This window comes from Plecotus auritus (assembly GCF_963455305.1).
Source record: "Plecotus auritus genome assembly, chromosome: 4".
NCBI lineage: Eukaryota > Metazoa > Chordata > Mammalia > Chiroptera > Vespertilionidae > Plecotus > Plecotus auritus.
Window position 1 is genome coordinate 55,619,700 of NC_137775.1, and position 21,971 is coordinate 55,641,670.

Sequence of the window (21,971 nt, forward strand, 5' to 3'; positions counted from 1 at the left end):
GCATTGGCCATTATTTGGCTTGTTTCCAGGGCAGGAGATGAGCCAGGGACTCTGGCCAGGGTGCTGCAGAGAGATGGAATTCCACCAGGAGACAGAGTGCCAGTAGAATGACCAGCTAGTTTATCCAAGAGTGGTCACTACTGGGACACTCTGATCACCACTGGAGGACAAGGGGTTGGAAGAGAGGTGAATGTGACTCATTTTCTACTCTGAAGAAACTCTTCATCTGGCCCTGACAAGCCTCGATCGGGGCCCCAAAGGCCAGACGGCAGAAGGGAAATGTAAACTGAGGGCGACAGAAGTACAAAGGAGTGGTTCATCTTCTCAAAGCTTCTGAGACATTTCCTTCCTCTGACAATGCCCATAGGTAGGGAGCACAGGACTGTCAATGAGGACAGCACAACACTGATTGCTCCCCAAGCCTGGCATCTACCTGCAAAAGACGGGAATGACAGAGGCACAAAGGCACCTCTTTTTTTAAATCCTCACCTGAGGATATGTTTTTCTTTATTTTTAGAGAGGAAGGGAGAGAGAGAGACATCAATGTGAGAGAGAAACACTCAAACATTCCCGACCGGGAATCGAACCCACAACCTTTTGGTATGAGGTTGATGCTCCCATCAACTGAGCAACCCGGCCAGGGCAGCTTATTTCCTTTTACTGCTAAAAGAATTTCATTGTATGGATGTACCACAGTTTATCTATTTATCTACTGAGGGACATGTTGGTGGATTTTAAGTTTTGGCAATTTAGAATAAAACTGCTAAAAACATCTGTGTACAGGTTTTTGTGTGAACATAAGTTTTCATATCATTTGGGCGAACACCAAGGAATACAATTGCTAAATCATAAGGTAGGATACTGTTTAGCTTTGTAAGAAACTGTGATATAAGTGTCCCACAGTTTTTAAAAGCTTACTTTACCCCAATTTGTTTTATAAAAGACCTACATCAGTACCTGTTTTCACTAACTGCAAGAAATTCAAAGAGGATTTTTCACCTTTCACTAAAAAAAGGTGAGAAGTGAAAATAGCATTCAGCGTTTGTTTCCAGCAAGACATTATAGAGGCAGCGCACAACCGGAACAGCAAGAGGGACACCACCAAGCTCCTTCCCCAGGAAATACACTCAGCACCTCAGCATCAAGCCGCCAGAGCTTTGAGCTGTGTCTATGCTTAATCTGTGCTTTATCTCAGTTTATTTTGTCCATTCATTAACAAGATGTGTTCTAGGGTGATTGTTTCTTCGCTTTATGCCATTTTAGCTTGCGAACGCATTCATAGGAAGGCTCTACTTTCAGACAGTGGGAGAAACCTGTATTGTCTTCCAAAGTGGATATGTTTTGCCCACCAGCTGGTTTTACATTGACCTAGTTGCTAAATACTATGGGAACTTTCAGTTCTTACCTGCTATGGTTTCTCTGTTGCACTGGTACTGCCACCATCCCGCCTTCACCACACTTCATTCCCCTTGGGTTTCCGTGAGTGCCTCTCTCCACATTCTCCTACCATCCCTTGAACTGTTCTTCCTCGCATTCAAGAGCTCGTCTTCCACTGGTCCCTTAAATGTTGTAGGTCCCTAAGATGCTATCCCTGGTTCTCTTCTCTGCCCATTCTCTTCTCCAGATCTCAGTATGGCACCCCCACCCGCCTGCTGCTGCCCACTTGCTCCTCTGCTGCCTAGATACAGATTGCTCAAAATCTTCTTTAGCCTCCATCACTTTCTCTGAAGCTCCAAGTTCTTAAACACCCAACCATTTCATAGACATCTGACTTGGATGTCCCCTACCAAACATGTTCACAAGCAAATCATCATCCTTCTGTCCACACCCATTTCTTCTCCGGTGTCCTCATCTTTTACCTATCTACCTACTTCCCTAATCTGGAACACTCCTGCTCTTTTTATTCCCCTTCCCCACCCTTGCATTCAATAAATTACATGATCCTCCTGATCTGAGATAGTAAAACATAAAGATTAAAAATCAAGCTTTGGAGTCAGAGTGACTGGGCTCAGATCTCAGCTCTACCACTTACTCTGGGCAAATTTCTTAATGACACGAAGCCTGTTTCCTCATGTGTAAAATAGAATAACAGTTCCGACCTTACTGGGTTGTTGCAAAGCTTGACTGAGATAATATACACACTACACAGAGCCTGGCACAGAGTGCTCAGTAAATATAAGCATGGTTATAGGGTTGCTGCTTAAACGTTCCACGGTCTGTTCTCTCTTTCCCAGCGGCATTGCCACCGCCTTGACTCAGGCTGCCATCATTTCTTAGCTGAACCATCACAGTGGTCCCCAACTGGATGCTGAAGATATTTCCTGAAACTGCTTGTGATCCTCTAAACTTAGAAAATGGATTAACAGAAGGGAAGTAGATTTCAGCTTGCATATGGGTTTTGACCTAGGGAAAAGCAGAAGCCAAGGCAGGACTAATGTTCAGGATTCAGATGCTGAGTGTACTTTGGCTTAAAAGATAAACTTTGTAGAAGTGAACAGAACCTGGCCAGAGGGTTGTTGGGATTTCTTAAACTTGACTCTCAGAAAGACAGTGGCTAAATCCTCTCTCACCTGTCTGGGCCTTAGAGATCCCTGAGACAGGGAAAGGTAAGTTCAGCTCTTCTGATGGGTCAGTGTAGAAGGAAAGGAGGAATGAGACACCAACCCTCTCCTCCAGCTTGTTTTAAGACGGCGAAGATGGAGAACAGCTAGGTGAGATGCAATGCAGGGGCCATTAACACTGTCCCTATCTGCCAGACAGTGGTCTGCAGGTGGTGATGTCTGGGCCTTTGGTGCCAATTATTTTGCCTTTGTCTATGGACTTCTCTTCCTCTATGTCTCTTGCCAAAGAGCATTTTATGTGAACAGGCCATGCAGGCATTAGGGAGACATGCTAATTCTAGGGCTAAAGTTGCATGGAGAAGCCATTCTGCCATATCGGTCTCCCTGCCTCAAGTCCTGCCCACTCCCTTCTCCACCTCAATTTATGGGGTCACTGATATGAGAACATTCTTCACAGTCCAAATGTGACAGTGTTTCTCCTGTGCTTATTACCCTCAGTGACTCACATTCCCCCAGAACAAAGACCAGTGATACATAAATCCATACAGGGTCTGGTCTCAGCCTGTCTCCAACCTCCTACCCATCCTGCACCCTGGCTTGGCCACAAGAGTGCTCAGATACCTTCCTGTCATTTTTGCTTACAAAATTCTTTAGATCTTTACCAACTTTTTCTTATCCTTCAAATCTGCTCCACCTTCCAGGTTCCCAAGGTAAAAATCCTAGGTACCCGAGCTCAAACCCCTGCTCACCCAGTTATTTTTGAGGGACTTACTTAATGAATCTAACAAAGGGAAGTCTGGGGTTAACATAGGTATCTACTTATAAGGAAACAACACCAGCTATTATTTGGTACTGTACACTATACCTTGTTTTTCAGCATCATTGCTTCCATTATATTCCTCAGAGGACAGAGGCCTTCTTGTGGGGCTGGAGGAAGCCTATGACTCTTCAGGGAGACACTCACATTCCCTCAGCCACTCACAGATGGCATCTACTTAGCAAGGTCTGTGATGTAATCCTCAAGAAATGTTTTTTTTAGTCTACTGGTCCAATTTTATTCAGTTTCTCTGCCAATAAAATCTATATATATAAAAGGCTAATATGCAAAGTGTCCCCTCAGGAGTTTGACCGGAGACTGCGAGTTCGATCGCTCGCTATGATGTGCACTCACCACCAGGGGGTGGCACGGAACGAAGGAAGGCCCTGGTCAGCAGCTGGAAGGCCCCGATGGGCCCTGACCACCAGCCAGGCCTAGAGACCCTACCCATGCACGAATTTCGGGCACCGAGCCTCTAGTATTAATATAACCATCTGATACTAAAAATTCTAGATACTATGATGCATGCCTCCTTCCTACTCTTATTTCCTCTAACCCACAGAGTTTCTTCAATAATTCTTTCTAAAAGCAAGCATGTCTGGGTGAGATGTGATTTGATGGGAGTAGTGTACCTACAAGAGGAGACAACCAGTGGTCTGGAAATGCCAGTACTATGTCAACTCTTTCCACGCCATTATTTGCAGATGACACACACAGGTCTCCCATCTCAATTCCCTCCCACGACTGGCTGAGGCAGGAGTCAGTAGACATAAGGGGAGGAGAAGTTCTATTTAAACACTGCCTACAGAGTGCTTCATGACCTTGGGCAGGCTATAGGTCTTCCTTGGGCCTTAATGTCCTCTTCTGTAAAATGGGGATACTAATGGTAGCTACTGACTTCATAGGAGAGCTAAAAGGATTACCTGTGGGAGTGGTTGACAAACATGTAGCATACACAGTGCCTGGCACAGAGGAAGCCCTTGGAAAATATTAAGGGTGCATGATGCACATATAAAGTCAAAGGGATGCTAAAGTCTCCAATTAGATTTCTAAATCCTTTCCAACATTTAAGACTCCCTACATCTCTGATTTAGAGTTCCCAGGACCTGCTCCAGGGATAGTTTGGTCCCTTGACCTTACTCAGCACACAGCACGACACAGCGTTTGGCTTCTGCACAGAGCTTTGCTGGGATCAAGTGTCCCTGAAGAGGAGGGAAATTAGGGCATCAAGTAGAGCCGGCCATCGGGGAGGCTCTGTGGCTCTCTCCCCATACTCGTGTCATCACACTTTGGCAATCAGATATATGCACACACAGTAAAGTCTCAGAATCTGTACTCTGACCTGACAGACTCCAACCTTGGGGAGGGTGAGCATGCATTAAGTGGAGGGCAGCCTTCATGAGATGCCCTGCCAGAAGTAATCTCTCCTCCTTCATATTTCGCCACTGCCTAACCCTGGTGATTTCCCAGCTAAGGATTTCTCTCAAAATGGTTATTGTTCACATTTTAAGTTTCAGTCACAGATTAACCATGAGCAAGTTTGGTCCACTAAATTCTTTTGCCAATAATTGTATTACATGACAAACACACCGAATTGTCATCATCATCAGTTATTGTACATTATTTGGAAAATTTGGCTACATGTTTATAAGGAGAAGAGGTGCCTACAGTGAAGGTGGCAGGAACAGAAATAACACCGACCTTGAGTTACTTATTATATACCTAGAATTAGCCTCAGAGACATTCATTCCTAAGAGTTTTAAACAATCATAAAATAGTTAGGTCTCTCAGGGTGTTCTCATTATCATCAGTCAAATTATCTCCACAGTGAAAATATACTTAATTAGTTGAGCTTCAGCAGTCTTCAGGAGACGGGGCCAACCTGAGAAATTACAAAGCATGAGACCCCTCAGTGGAAGAGTCCCAGGTGAAGCCTGCACCCTCCCTCTTCTGATCACTCCCTCAGAGCACGAGGATGCTTTCTCTTCAGCAAAGTCTGAGTCTGGATTCGCTGTGGTAAGTGGTGGGGCTCTCACTCATGAGCTTGTCTCTTCCTCGCTCTCAGGAGCCTGGGACCCACACTTGGGGAGAATCCACAGACCTTTTCCAGGACAGGTGGATTCCTGTCCTGACGGCCCTTCTCCAGAGGGGTTCTCCTCAAACCCTGGGGCCGACAGTACCTTGAGTTCTTCACCTTTGGGCAGACCACCTCTTTGATGACTGTTTATATCTAGCCCAATCTCCAAACAAAGACCACAGTGGAAAGAGACGATAGAGGGAAAATAGGGAGACGATAGAGGTAGAAAGAGGGGAGAGAGGAATAAAGGAGGAAGAACAACATGGAGAGACAGTGAGCACAGCAGTATGAGGACACAGCCATGGATAAGAAATGGGGGCAAAGGGGACTCAAGTTCAATCTCTCTCAGTCCTCAATTCCCAACCCTTCCCAAATTAGACGCATTCCACCCAGCCCAGTCTCTGCTCATCAGATATTTTGGGGTGATGAAAATGTTCTGTAATTAGATAGTGGTGATGCTTGTACACCTTTGTGAATATATTAAAAACCACTAAACGGTATACTTTAAAAGAGTAAATTTTATGGTATGTGTAACATAGTTCACTTTAAAAATTGTCCAATTAAGTGCCAAGGCACTGAAATTAGACAGACAAGGATTTGATTCCAATCTGCCACATACATTATGCTGTGGGGAAGTCATTTAAGCTGTCAAGCCTCAGGCTCCTGCTCTGTAAGTAAGATGGAAATAATAAAAGGATTATGTCAAATGGCTATAGTGAGACTCAAAGAAGGTAATAAACGAAGTGTCCAGCACAGTGATGGCACACAGAAAAGTACCAATACACTGTCATGGATGTGACAAAAAGAGTCAAAACTGGGTCTCAGCCAACATACCTTTTGACATTCCTGGGATATATTCACTAATGATTTCTACCAGACCTACTAAATGATACAACTGTCTATATAATAAGTAACTGTCTATATAATCTCAGGTAAGGAGGTCAACTGATGAAGTTTGCTGTTGGGTCAAAAGGAGAAGAGCCTGTCTTAAAGGAAGAAATATCAATAAGCAGAGAAACAGCTTCTCACCTGCCCCTTTGTCCTTGAGTATGGGCAAGGGCATTAAAACCAGGAGTTTACATAGAAGCATGGAACAGACCAAGGAATTTCAGAGGGAAGGCGGGAAGAGGGTATGGGGGAGGGAGTGATTAACTGGGGAACTTATGTGCATACTAGAGGCCGGATGCATGAAATTCGTGCAAGGGGCTTGGCCCTTGCAGCCGCGGCGGCTTGCCTCGGACCTTGTAGCCCTGGCTTCGTCCAGAAGGTCATCTAGAAGGTCATCCAGAAGGACGCCCAGAAGGTCGTTAGGCTGTCTGGTCTAATTAGCATATTATGCTTGTATCATTATAGATATGGACACAGACAATAGAGTGGTGAAGACCTGTGGGGTGCGGGTGGAGGTGGAGGAGGTCACAGGGGGGTGGAAAAACATAAACAAAGGGGACATCTGTAATACTTTCAACAATAAAGGGGAAAAAACTATAAACTCTTACTTTCTTGGCTACAAAACACACACACAAAAACAGGGCTTTAGGCCAAAGAAAAGCAAAGCGAACACACCTCTGAAACTGCTCAGCATGCTGGCTTCCACTGGATAATGGCTGTGATAAAGGTTGTTTCCCACCCCCAAGATCCAACTCTTACCAGATCAACTATTGCCCCTACAACTGCCTCAACCTGTTGCTGGAACATACATGTAATCCCCCAAATAAGGAGTTGTGATAGCATCTTTCTAGTTATCATTCTCAGCAATGCCAACAGTGCCCCCATAAATCAGAAGTTTCCTTAAAAGAAATATTTCTGGGATGGCAGTTCAAAATTTACCCTACAATTACCAAGAACCGAAGGAAGACTGACTGCAGGGGTGCTCCTCTTCCTGGTCCTGGGGCTGCTCAAAGGTGGGGGTGCAAGACTGGATTTACTGGGAGAGAGCAGAAGAGCTCACTGTCTGACTGTGACCCCAGGAAGGCCAAGAGGTCCCTTCCTTCTCTAAAGGCACAAGCGAGGGGCATGGCATCACTGAGAAGCTCGATGGTTTGGTTCTGTTGGCTGGAGTTGACAGTAAGAAATGATGCCATAGTATTAGGCTCTTTTGAATTAATGGGAGATGACAGGATTCCAAAATAGCAGAGGTCAGGTGATGACGATGAACCATCAGAGGTCAGAGGGATGTATTTACTATAGCTGACAGCAAGATTGGAGTAGCAAACAGGGTGCTCTGACTATTACAGATCTGTGACAAGGGCTGATCAGCCATGGACAGGATGGGTGGGCAATGACTAGGATGTTACTTGTATAAAGGAGAGAGAGGGTGCTGGAGAGAAGACTGCTATCAGCTGGCTGAGAAGAGGCTCGGTCCCCCAGGGAAGGACCCTGCAATACCACCGCACAGTTCATATGACACAGATGTCACTAGTCCTTCTACAAAAGGACCTGAGCCACTTACTGGGATCACTGGCACTGGGGAAAGTGGAATGCTGCAGACTCTTCATTTTGGCTGTGGGTCTGAGCTGACCCTGACCCTCTGGGACACAGAAAGTGGTTCTCCAGCTGAAATAAGGCTTATAGAGTCTAGGTGACAAATGGAGTTGTGACATGTCTGTTTCAGAGTGGGTCTAGTGGGCCCACAGAGACATCTTGTGATTCTTTTGCCAGATTCCAAGGGTGGCATTCAGATAGAAGTACTCAGAAACCAGCAGAACCATCACAATGATTTCCTGAGAAAGTCAGGAAACGCTCTCAGTGGGAAAAAAAGACCTATAAGTGATATTTTTCTTACCTCTGTAAAGCAACATAGTATTTTGTCTCTGGAATAATAGCTGGCAATCTAAAAAAGTAAAATAAAAAGTAATATGGACTATCAAAAAGGAAAACTAAGCCTGACTGGTGTGAGTCAGTGGTCAAGCGTCAACCCATGAACCAGGGGGTCATGGTTCAATTCCCCGTCAGGGCACATGCCTGGGTTGTGGGTGCGATCCCCAGTACTTCAGTGCAGGAGGCAGCCGATTGATGTTTCTCTCTCTCATCACTGTCTGTCTGTCCCATACTCTCTATAAAATCAATTTTTAAAAAACGTAAAAAAAAAAAAACCAAACCAATGGACAAAGGACCTGAATAGATACTTCTCCAAAGAGGACATACAGATCAATACAACTGAAAAGATGCTTAATGTCACTAATCATCAGAGAAATTAAAACCACAATGAGATAACACTTCACACATGTCAGCATGACTAACATCGATAAATCAACAAACAAGTGCTGGTGAGGATGTGGAGAAGGGGAACCCCCATCCTCGCACACTGTTGGTGGGAATGCAGATTGGTGCAGCACCCTGGGAAAAACCTTCAGGAGAAAAAAGATGGAGGAGAAGCCTAGAGATTAAGACTGAAGACTTAACAGCCAATTGCTATATATAACCTTCTTTGAATAAACTTAAAAATGTATGTGACCATCAGAAAAATGTGAAAAATTACTGAATATTTTATGATATTAAAAAGTGATTGCCAATTTCTGAATGTGTGATAAAGATATTGTGATGGGACTGTGTGTGTTTTTTTAGAAGAGTGCTTTTAGAGATGCAAACTGAAATATCCATAGATGAAATGACATGCTTTCTGGGATTTGCACAGAGTAACCTGGGGCGGGGTGGGGGGTTGGGGGGAGTGGGTTGGGGGTGGAAGGGAGAGGAGAGGGAGAGGGAGGTATTAATGAAATAGATTGTCCGTGCTCTGAAAATTGTTGAAGCTGAGGTACACAGGTCCATTGTACTGCTATTTCTACTTCTGTATGTGTTTGAAATGTTTCATAATAAATGTTTTCAAACTGTCAAGAAAACACCCAGTGGCAAAAGCTAATATGAATAATTGGTGTTTTATTACTGATCTAGAGACATTTAAAAAATACAGTAGGACATATGTACAAATTATCCAGGCCACAGATAATGGTTAGTACAGTGGTGGGTTCACAGAAGACCCACAATAACTCTGAGACACACATTTCTCTCTCACACACACACACATACACACACATACACACACACACACACACACACACACACACACGTTCAAGTTAGCCTGAAGGAGAAGCTTTGGAGACAAGGCCTACTGGATCAGCTACATTCCTTAAAGAATTCTCAGGCATGGGTCTTTCTGCAGGCCAGGGCCACACAGGGGACGGTCACAGCAGCCTCTCTCCATGAGTGCATTACACTCGAGAAAGAGCAGGGTCACTTCGCGAGGCACGCTCACAGCAGCACACACTTCCTCCCGGTAGCACCTGCATTCCGAGGGATGCAGCGTCCATGCTGCTTTACAGAGAATGGGCAGCTGGGGAAATACAAAGGGCAAAAGCAGCCCCACCTGGGCGCCAGGTGGGACCCAGTAACCACGATGGCGGGAATAAGAAAGCGAACGCTGACTGAGCGTGTTACGCTGGGTCATGTATTGTGGTAAGGTCTCCATTTAATCCTCTTGACAACACAAGGGGTTGGCCCTATGATGACCCACATTTCATAAATCAGAGAGAGGTCAGGCCTCTTCATCGGACCTGCACTACTAGCAAGTGACCGGGCCAGGATGTGAACCCAGCTGTCAATCCCAGGGCACCTGAGCTGAGCTGCTGTGTGAGGCTGTGCGCTGACGCTAGGAAGGCATCGGCTTTCCATGTTAGGTCAAGTACAGGCCAAGTTCTACGGCAGCCGTGGGCAAACTACGGCCCGCGGGCCGGATCCGGCCCGTTCGGCTGTTCTGTCCGGCCCGCGGAGCCGAAAGAGCGGAGGGTTCTCTTGCTCTCCCCTCCGCTCCTTTACTTTGAATTTATATTAGTTCACACAAACACTCCATCCATGCTTTTGTTCCGGCCCTCCGGTCCAGTTTAAGAACCCATTGTGGCCCTCGAGTCAAAAAGTTTGCCCACCCCTGTCTACGGTGTTCTTTCAGAATAAATGTCTTTTTTAAAAATATATATATATTTTATTGATTTCTTACAGAGAGAAAGGGAGAGGGATAGAGAGTTGGAAACATCGATGAGAGAGAAACATCAATCAGCTGCCTCCTGCACACTCCCCACCGGGTATGTGCCCGCAACCAAGGTAAATGCCCTTGACTGGAATCGAACCTGGGACCCTTGAGTCCGCAGGCTGACACTCTATCCACTGAGCCAAACCGGTTAGGGCAGAATAAATGTATTTTTTACTTAAATTTGATCTTCCTGCAGTCTGTGGAGCAAGGCCCTCTGGTACTGGTCACGGCTGCCAGGGGTTCTCTGCAGAGCTTCCCAGTGAAATGTAAAAAGTGATCCGTGCACTTTGTCTGGCACAGGGCAGGAGCTCAGCCAGACAACCATGCGTGCATCACGGTCCTTATTTATCCGAGAAACCAAAAGCATAAACTCATATCTTTGTATTGATCGTTCTGCACTTGCTTGTATGTATGTATGTTTTAAACTCTTGTTTGTTTTAATCTCATTGTCAGCTGTCAAAATATAGTGACTGGGAAAACATGCAAGAAGACTATGGGAGCACATTTTTTCTTTGTTTTTTAATCCTCACCCGAGGATATGATTTTATTGATTTGACAGATAGATAGATTCAGAGATAGAAAGAGAGATGAGAAAGAAAAATCGATCGGTTGCCTCGTATATGTGACCTGACCAGGGATTCAACCCACAATCTAGGTCTGTGCCCTGACCAGGGACATTAGGGGGCACAATTCTCCCCATCTCCTAAATCAAGATGCCTTTAAACATCATGAAGGAATTCAAATGTTATTACTTACACTAAAATTAATTATAAGAAAGTTTTAAATATATATTTAGTTTTAATGAATTTGATTAAGGCAGTGATTGGGGAACCTTACTCTTGTTTAAGACTTTCAATGCTTTCTTCTCTTTTCCCTAAAGAAGCTACATGCTCTACTTAGCTGAACGAGGAGTCCAAAGAGAGTCTGCTAATGATTTGCCAGGTTCTTGCAAAGGCTTCTATTTCCACCTGCCAAGTGTGCAGCGCTACCTTGCAAAACCAGTGGTGGGTGAGGGGACGGGAGAGGGGGAACCTTTCTCAGGCATTCGTGCTACGAGTCCATAATGTTTTGGGCAGGTCTCAATGGACTAGCTGCTTCCTTCCCCAATGTCCACACACTTCATCACATTACTGATTTCTACTTTCTGCACAGCAGTCAACACCATTTGAATTACCTTGTTTGTGAATGTATTTACTTGTGTATTGTTTGCATCAGTCATCCCCATCCTATGGGAGCTCCAAGACAGCAAGAGCCTTTGCCATGTGCACCGCTCTATCCCCAAGCCTGAAACAGTCCCTGGGCACAGTACCAGTTATAAATATTTGTTGAATGAATAAATGAGTGAGTGAATGAATGAATAAATTGGGCGTGAGATGTCTAATTAAAAATGTAAAAATAGGCCCTGGCCAGTGTGGCTCAGTTGGTTGGGTGTTGTTCCCTGCACCTAAGGTTTTGGGTTTAATTCCCAGTCAGGGCGCATGCCCAGGTTAAGGGCTCGATCTCAGATGGGGGGCGTTGAAGGAGGCAGCTGATCAATGTTTCACTTTCACATTGATGTTTCTCTCTCTCCCTCTCCCTTCCTTTCTCTCTAATTAATAAAACAATAAAACTATATCCCTTTCCCAGAGCTATTTTTTAACAGAATGTAACAATGGGATCTAATGATTGTTCTAAATAAACAATTGCCCTATCCACCAATAAGTACTTTACAAAATCGCTGATAGGAAAAAGAATAAGCCAGAACTCTTCATTCCTCCCCCCTTCCCACTCTGGACGGGGAACATAAACTTTATTTATTTTTTAACCTATGCTATCTTTCAAGTTCAGAAAAGAACTTTTCATAAGACATGTTTTAAACTCTTTTCTTGGCAAAGGCAACAACCACAGAGTAATTATAGGCTTTACACCTAACAGGATCGTAAATTAATTGAAAAGCTTTGTACTTCCTACAACTCACCTGTCCTCTGACTGTCAGCAAGAATCCATTGAGAATGACAACATGACATTAACTCAGTGGTTAGAAACAAATGCTTCAAGTCAGCCATAAAACTGTCTAATCGTCTTTGAAAGTTAAACCCTTCTACAGCAGAGACACATTTGGCTGCATTATTAATATTGTGACTTGGTATAGAAAAAAAAGCCTACTTCATCATCTGGGGAATTAATTCTTCTAGGGCAGTGGTCGGCAAACTGCGGCTCGTGAGCCACATGCAGCTCTTTGGCCCCTTCAGTGTGGCTCTTCCACAAAATACCACGGCCTGGGCAAGTCTATTTTGAAGAAGTGGCGTTAGAAGAAGTTTAAGTTTAAAAAATTTGGCTCTCAAAAGAAATTTCAATCGTTGTACTGTTGATATTTGGCTCTGTTGACTAATGAGTCTGCTGACCACTGTTCTAGGGCATCAGTTTGTAATGGAACACAATGAACAGGCATTCAGCTAACAGTACCCCCGTATTCTGGGAATGCAGGTGTATTTCAAGTCATCTTGGGAAAACATAGCTTCAAACTATACATGTATATACTGGATTTCAGAAAAGCAAATTTTATTATTTATTGGCACCAGGTACTCTCTGGTATTCACACACACACACACACACACACACACACACACACACACACACATTCCCAGGTCACTCAGAAAACCTGGCTTACCCCACAGCCCCCACCAGACCGAGCTCAGTGGGGACAGAGAGAGGCCTGCTTTTTGGACAGCACAATGATCATGAAGAGAAGCCTTTCTTCTTCTCATGGTGGCTGGTGGCAAGAGGGCTCTTGTACCTGCAGGAAGGGTAGAGCAGCATTGTTCCTCAGTTGGACATCTGCTTGGCCAGCAGACTTGCTAACTTGCCCCTTTCACTCAGGCAGAGGAAAAGAGCTGAAAATGGTCCAGAAATGACCACAGGGTGAAGAGAGAACCAACCGCCCCTCCAATTCCAGCTTCCGATTCCTAAGACATACAGAAGCCATCCTGCAGAGAAATGCCAGGAGGCAGGGAACACTGTGGGGCATTTCAGGACTACCTATCTCATTAGGCTGCTGTAAGGTGTCAAATGTACAGAATAGTGCCTGACCCTTAAGTGCTATAAGTGCTAGAGGTGACATTATTTTACGTGAAGCCCAGATTTTATACAACGAGTGACATGACTTTGGGCAAGTCCTTAACCTCTGTGGGCCTCAGTTGGTAAAAGTGAAAATAATAATATTTACTTCTCAGAGTTGTATGTATGTGTTAAGAGCCTTGTACTTTGCTTTTTATGAAGATGGTTCTGAAAGCAAAGAAGGAAGCCCTGGCCTCCCCCAAAGCAAAGACTTGGAAGGCAAAGGAAGCAGTGCTGAAGGGCATCCACAGACACACAAAAAAGATCCGTGTGTCACCCACCTCCGACAGCCTAAGACACCGAGGCTCAGAAGACAACCCAAATATCCTTGAAAGAGCACCCCGGGAGAAACAAGCTCGACCACTGTGCCCTCATCAAGCTCCCCCTGGCTCTGAGTCAGCCATGAAGATGGAAGACAACAATACACTTGCTCATTGTGGATGCCAAGGCCAACAAGCACCTGATCTAACGGGCTGTGAAGAGGCTCTAGGACAGCGGTCGGCAAACTGCGGCTCGCGAGCCACATGCAGCTCTTTGGCTCCTTGAGTGTGGCTCTTCCACAAAATACCACGGCCTGGGCGAGTCCATTTTGAAGAAGTGGCGTTAGAAGAAGTTTAAGTTTAAAAAATTTGGCTCTCAAAAGAAATTTCAATCGTTGTACTGTTGATATTTGGCTCTGTTGACTAATGAGTTTGCCGACCACTGCTCTAGGACATTGATGGGGCCGAGGTCAACACCCCAATCAGGCCTGATGGAGAGAAGAAGGCATAAGTTTGACTGACTCCTGACTATGGTGCTTTGAATGTTGCCAACAAAATTGGGATCATCTAAACTGAGTCCAGCTGGCTAATTCTAAATACAAAAAATTTTACACTATAAAAAATAAAGTCTTGTACTTTGTAATATTTTAATACAATGTACACTTTCAATTCATTCATTCATTCATTCATTCACTGGGTGATCTTTGAATAGCTAGTAAATGCCAGGCTATAATAACAGCAAAACAGATATGCTTCTTGCCCTCATGGACTTTAAAATCTAGTGCGAATGGCCAGCACTGAACAAATAACTGAGTAACTCTAAGTCTGATATTAGGGGTTAGTGTAGTGGGCTCTGGCAACATATGTCTGAGGGAATAAACCTAGCCTGGGAGGTCAGGGACTTTCTCAGCTGACACATGATGGGTGAATAGAATGGGCCAGACTTTAAAGTACTTCAGGTGTAATAGCAGCAATGAGGAAGGCCCAGAGTCCAGAATTAGTGTAGCACACCAGAAAAGCTGGAAGAAGTTCAGTGTGGACAGGTGACAAAAAGCAAAGGGAGAGTGTTATAGTTAATTTTATCTGTCAACTTGGCTGGGCCACAGGGTGCACAGACATTTATTTAATCACTAGAGGCCCGGTGCACGAAATTCATGCACTTGCGGGGGCGGGGGGGGGGGGGCTCTAGCCTGGCCTATGCCCTCTCATAGTGCGGGAGCCCTGCGATTGATTGCCCCAAAGAGGTAGGCCCTGCCCACCCATCCAGGGCTCCTCGATGGATTGATTGCCCCAAAGAGGTAGGCTGGAGCCGTGGGACCCGCCTCTGCGCCGCACACACAGCATCAAGCCCCCACTCACTCACATGCCCCTCGCCGCGCACACAGCCCTGCCCACCTGCATGCGCCCGCTGCACACACAACCTCCTGGTGATTGCTCATTACAGTGTGAGGGTGTCATGGTGTGAGGGTGTCACGACCACATAGGCTTTTATTATATAGGATTATTCTGGATTTTTCTGTGAGGTTGTTTTTGAATGAGACTAACATTTTAATTAGTGGACTTTGAGTAAAGCAGATTGCCCTCCCTAATGTGGGTGGGTCTCATCTAATCAATTGAAGGCTGAGGTAAAAGAAAAAATAACTAGCCTGCCCCACACAAGACAGAATTCTCCAGCAGACTGCCTTCAGACTGGAACTGAAATATCAGCTCTCCTGGATCTCCAGCCTGCTGGCCCACCCTGAAGAATCTGGAGTTGGCACCCTCCATAATCACATGAACCAATTCCTTATAATAAACCTCGCTCTCTCTCTCTCTCTCTCTCTCTCTACACACACACACACACACATCCCATTGACATTTCTCTCTGGAGAACCCTGGATAATACAGGGAGTAAAGAGAAATGAGGTGGTGTTGTGTGTGGAGGCCACCCAAAGATCCAGCAATCCTAGAGGGTAAATCATGGGATGTGAGGGCAAGGAAGATATCTGGGGCAAGGGGAGGGCATTTTAGAGTAAGTCCCATGACCAGATCTATGGTTTTTAAATGGTCTGCCATGCTGCAGCATGAAGAGTGGAGAGATGGGGCAGTGGTGGAGCCAGGGGTTATCAACGTGGGCTGTTGCTACTGCAGCACGAGCAGATGTTAGAAGCTTGGACTAGGGCCAAAACCGGTTTGGCTCAGTGGATAGAGCGTCGGCCTGCGGACTCAAGGGTCCCAGGTTCGATTCCGGTCAAGGGCATGTACCTTGGTTGCGGGCACATCCCCAGTAGGGGGCGTGCGGGAGGCAGCTGATCGATGTTTCTCTCTCATCGATGTTTCTGGCTCTCTATCCCTCTCCCTTCCTCTCTTCCTCTCTGTAAAAAAATCAATAAAATATATTTAAAAAAAAAAAAAAAAGAAGCTTGGACTAGGTAAGGATGGGGAGAAGTTGAAGCAGAAGGACCCGTGAAATACTGAGAAGTTTTAATCCTTATAGTTGGATGCTAATGTCTCATTCTCCTTCAAAGAAAATACTTGCTAGTACAATGGATTCATTGGTTCTTCAATTTGAACATATCTATTTGCCCCTATCTTTCATTCTAATGACTATTCCATTTCCTTGTCTCAGCCTAACAGTGACATAACTGTGAAAATCGGAGCCAAGAGAAAGAACGGATAGGAACCTTGGCTGAATTCCCAGAAAGGAGCACACCTCCCCGCCCCCTGGGGAGGTGGGCGTGTGGTCACAGGCACACTGAGCTGCCTCTCCTTCCCATAGACACATGTCTCTGGGTGCACAGCAACAGTGATTGATCATGTGGCCTTCACTTACGCCTCCTAAAGCAAACTAAGGATAAGTTCTCCCATGGATTCCCATGACTGCCTTTTGCATATGTGTGTAGTGTGTGGTGCAAAAAATGCAACCATCTTTTAACTCTTGACGTTCAAATGTAGACGTTTAATACATAGATTTGCTCCTCAAAGCAGCCTCTGTGGGTTTTCAATGGTCTGCCGCTGTGCAGCACAAAGACTGGAGGGATGAAACAGTGGTGCAGCCAGGAGATATCACTGTGGACTGTTACTGGAAACTCTCCACCTCCACATGTAGGCCTTCCAGAATCAGGTTATTTATTTATCTTGGGAACATTTTCAATGCAAGCCCTCCTGGCCAAGTGTGCTGCATTCTTTATTTATTCCTCCAACTTGGGCTTCCTGCTGGCTTTGCCTGGTCCTGAGTTGGAGCTCTGTGACTGGCCGGCCTGATGCTGTCTGGGCACTGCACAGAGTAAAGATCACTGAGGGTCTGTCTCTCTAAAAGTAAACTAGGCTATTTATGTCCTGCTGCCACTGAAGGCATGCTGTTACTCACTTACGGTCACCACAGAATCAGGCCAAACAACAAGGGGTTCCAAATCAGCCCTCCAGTCCCTCTTCCCACATGATGTTAGGATGGTTTAGAAGTCCTGCCCCATGCCCAATTCAGGAAATGGTAGGCGGGGCATAAATTTCCCTGCAGAATCTGAACCACTGGGAAAGGGACAGACTCCCCAGCAGTCCCACTCTCCGCGGGGGCCAAAGGGCTACCATTTGAGAAGCCACATTTCAGAGCCTGCAAACAGGACTACTGAGACGGGCAGCTGCTGTCACTCTCTCTTTCTTGAGGGTTCATGGATGAAAGGGTGTTGTGGCAAGGCTGACAGGAGATGCTGGGCCCGTGGGGTCAGACGGGACCTTGGTTCAACAACCTTGGTACTTGAGTTCTGGCTAAGAAGGAATTCAGAGCCAAGACTCAAATTATAAGAGAAAGTTTATTTAGAAAGTCACAGAAGGAGAAGAAGTGAGCTGTAGAAGAAATGGGCCTAGGAAACAAGTTACAAAGGCAAAAGAAGGGCCCTGGGAGCTTAGGAGAAAGAGCCAAGGAAACCATGGCGGGGGGGGGGTGGGGGGGTAGGGGGGCGGGAGTGTTCTCCATAGAGAGAGCTGCACTGGGTCCTCTAGCTTGAGGGTATTTATCTGGAGGTCTCAGGGGAGGATCCCAATAGAATATTGATTAGCTTTCCAGGTATGTCCTTTCAGGTTCATGGTCTTAGTGATTGGTCAGCGCCACAGCAGGCGGTCGTTAGTCCATGAGCTGGTCCTGAGGCAGCGGTGGCGTCACTTGTCCGGTTTTGCTGCTTCTCTGGGCCTGGATGTATTTGACGCAGGTCAGAACCTTACTGTCCTGGGGACTTAATGTTTAAGGCTATTTTCTAGCCCTCTTGTTTGTTCCCCTCTAAGGGGGGCTAACCTGCATGACTAGCAACAGGCCAGGGGAGGAAAGGTCAGAGGAGGGTCTGAACCGCATGACCAGTGATTGAAAGGTCAGGGCTGGGTCTAGGCTATGAAGGAAAGGCTACTCTGGGGAAGGGGTCCTTATTTTCCCAGTTTTGCCTGTTGCTAGGCACCCTGTGCTTTCGGCCTTGGTGACCTTTTGTACCTGGCTCATTGTCCTTGTTCTGCTCAAGTCTGTCTAACTGCCTATCGTAGAAGGAATGGGAGGCTTAGAATTCCCACTTCCTTGGTTCAAGGATGTTTAACCATCCTGGCCCTCCTGATGTCAGCATTACAGTATGGGAAATATAGGATGGGGCATCCCACTATAGACCACTTAAAACCTATGGTGAACAGGGTGTGTGTGCAAACACACACACACACACACACACACACACACACACACACAAATTAATACTTTAGAAGCAAACCAGCAGCTCATGGAAGAAAAAGGTTGCTACAGGAAATATTAAAAGTACACAAAAATGATAAGATGGAAATGTTGCCTTCCCAGTGACAGAGAAGACAGGAGAGGAAATACAGCTGGTCCCAGCGGACAGCCCTCAAGGGTAGGGGGGCAAGTCTCTAGGGATGCAGCCCTGGGCACAGGCACTTGCTTTAACTTTTCTTAAAACAGAGCAGAAAGAGCTCCCATGGGTGCAAAAATTGAGCTGAGGGCATTTTTCTTTCCTGCTGAAGGTTATAATTCTACTCCTGCTATTTTGGTTCCTCTTACTAGGGTGACAAGCATATGAACTGCCATTATTCACCTTTATCCAACTGCGTAGGAGCTAATTTCATTACAGAAGCATGTTCTGTAGCCAAACAGATTGCACCATTATTAGACACCAGAAGTAAGGGAACTTAACATTAGAATTATCCTCTGATACTAGATTACCAACTCGGCCACCAAAAATGCATTCATGCTATGAACTCCTTGAGGGCAGTGACTTCAACATATTTATTCCTGTACACTCGGCACCTAACACAGTAATATCCCAAGTGGTTGCTGAACGAATAAATGAAACCCTATTTGCCAGGCACTAAGGAAACTGAGCACAGAGAAATGTGGGGTGGCAGCCTTGGCACACCACAAGTCCTGCTACAGCACACCTTCCACAGCATCGCTTACAGAAGTGAAGACCTGAGATCCAGAAGGGACCTGAAGCTCTTCCCTGAACAGGATAAGAATGAACCACTGAGATAATAAACATAAAGAGAACAGTCCCTAGACTCTGCAAGGCTATTCCCGCTTGGGATCTCTCATGGAATGGGAGTCAGAGGACAGCTGGGGCTGAAATCACCCACTGACAAGCCCAGCTTGCAGCTGGGACAAGTGGGGCTCATCAGCATCTCTATCTCTGCATGATCTTTCCATGAGAGGAGGGGGAGGGGGAGGGGAGGGGAGGGAAGGGGGAATGGGAAGGGGAGAGGGAGAAGAAGAAGAGAGAAGTCTCCTTGGGGGCACAGAGCAATACCTTGATTTTGTAAAAGAAAAAAAGTTCAATGCTTGGTTTTGCCACTTTTCGTGATATGCCTAAGTATGTATACCACCCCCACCCCCAAAAGAACTTGAAGGTCCTCTAACCATAAGCTACTCCAGTAACAGAAAAAGCCTTCTTAAAATGCCTTCCCTTTTCATCCTTTGCATGAGTCTGAAGGCAAATTCCCTCTTTATATTCACCAGGAGCAGGCCTTCTCCCCGGCTCCCCCACAAAGGCAGCTGCTCGCCAATGCCAAGAAGCAAACAGCCTCTCAGAGAGAAAAGGGAAGCTGTGTATCTTGTCGAACGCAAAACTGACAGCCCGATATGCCCCACTCCGTAGACACCCTCTTTTAACATGTACAGTACAACACTTTCACTCACATTAACACAGCTAATTAAGTGAAAATAGTCATGTGCCACATAGCAATGTCTCCTCAACGAGGGACTACATTCTGAGGTGGTCTTATAAGATTATAATGGAGCTGAAACATTCCGATCCCCTAGTGACATCATAACCCTCCTAAGGTCCTAGACTGCGCAATGCATTACCCACATGTTTGTGGTGATGTCGGTGTAAACAGACCTACTGCGCTGACAGTCATAGAAAAGTAAAGCACATACAATCATATACAATGTACTCACATACCACCAAGTATTATGTAAAGTTGTTCGTATGAAAAATAACACAATAATTAACACATAATACAAGAGTAAACTCTTTTTCCCACACTCACAACGGTAAACCTACGTTTGCCTCACCCACCCTATTATTTTTAGTATTTCATTTCTTAATCTCCCCTTCAGCAGAAGCTGAGGGAGCATGCCTGCCTCAGCTCACTCTGCAGGAAACTGTTCAGCAGTTCATCTCACTCAGAGATGCAACTGAGCCCCACAAGCATCGCACCAGCCCAGCAACAGCCTCGAGAAGCCCCTACCAGCGGCTGCCTGCCCTACAGCAGAGCTCTGGTCACTGCAGCTTCTCCAAAGCATCTCCCGGGGCCCTTCTTCTATGGCTCACGAGCCAACATATCATGTAGACATTCTTCCAGGCCAGAAATTAACTCCATTCAGGACCACAACTGGCAGGCTCTGCAAACAGGCCCTGGGTCTATCTATATACACCGAGAGGGGATTCTTTCTGGAGAAATGCACCAAAGCATTTCAATTATCAGCACAGGCCAAAGAACTTACGCTGAAGGCTAAAAGAGATATTCTTAGAAGTATATGTTATAAAACAATGTGTACAATATACATAGGCTGCAAAACAATATAGGTGGGCAAAAGTAGGCTTACAGTTGTGAGTATGCAAAACACAGTTTATTCTTGTATTATTATTATTTCTTAACTATTGTATTATTTATTTGTATTACTACTGGAAACCTACTTTTGCCTACCCCTGTATATAAATCTTATTTAAAAAATGAATAAGTAGTATAAACGCGTAAGAGAGAGACTGGAAGGGTTTACACCAAATAAATAATGCTACTCCCTGGGAGATCAGATTGGGTGCCTTATTTTCCTTTTTGTGCATGTACATATTTTTAAAGATTTTTCTATAATTAGAAAAAACGTTATTTTTACTAAGTTAAATACATCTGATCCTTTCAGCTTTCTTCAGCCCCACTGCAACCACCCTAGTCCAGGCCCCATCATCTCTGCCCTGGACTAAAGCTGCCCCTCTCGCCTCTCACCCATATTAGGAGCACAGTCTGCCAACCAGACTTGTTTCACCTTCTCTGGCTTCTTCTCACTGAGGCCAGAGTGCTCTTTCAAAAACATAGATATGGTTATGTCACTTCCATTCTCAAAACCTCTCACGGCATATTGGTTGCCCTTAGAATAAAAGTCACAGTTCTCACCAAGGTCCAAGGCCCTTCACTCAGCCTCGCCTCTTGGGGCTCGTCAACATGCTGCTTCCGCCATCTGGAACTCCCCGCATTCTCTTCCTCTCATTCTCACTCACCTCTGAAGCCCGAGCCTAGATGCCCTTTCCCCAGAAAGACCTTTCCCGAAGCCCTAGTCCAGGTAAATCCACTTGCACCTTGTGGCTTTCTTTCCGTGACTCTGATCAGACATGTCGTCATTAATTACTTGTTTAACGTCTGTCTCCTGGGATGGACTGTGAGCTCCGAGAGAACAGGACCCCTGGAGCCCCAGTCTGGCAAACAGTAGGTCCTCAATAAACATGGAATCGGAATGCTTTGCTCCTTTAAAAATGAAGTGCTGAACACCAGGGAAACATTAAATAAAATCTTGGTGTTTCTCAGCATGTCATCTCCTGTGATAGTTTAAGAATTACATTTCTTAAAAAGAGAATGTGGGAGGAAAAACATATATTGTGCCAATATTTTCTTTATCTAC

At 45.5% G+C, this 21,971-nt stretch overlaps 1 protein-coding gene across 2 annotated transcripts in view; it reads right to left on the reverse strand.

The window, feature by feature from the left end:
* ANKRD6 (ankyrin repeat domain 6) overlaps positions 1-21,971 on the reverse strand; it is a 146,857-nt gene that overhangs the window by 59,897 nt on the left and 64,989 nt on the right. The window lies entirely within an intron of this gene.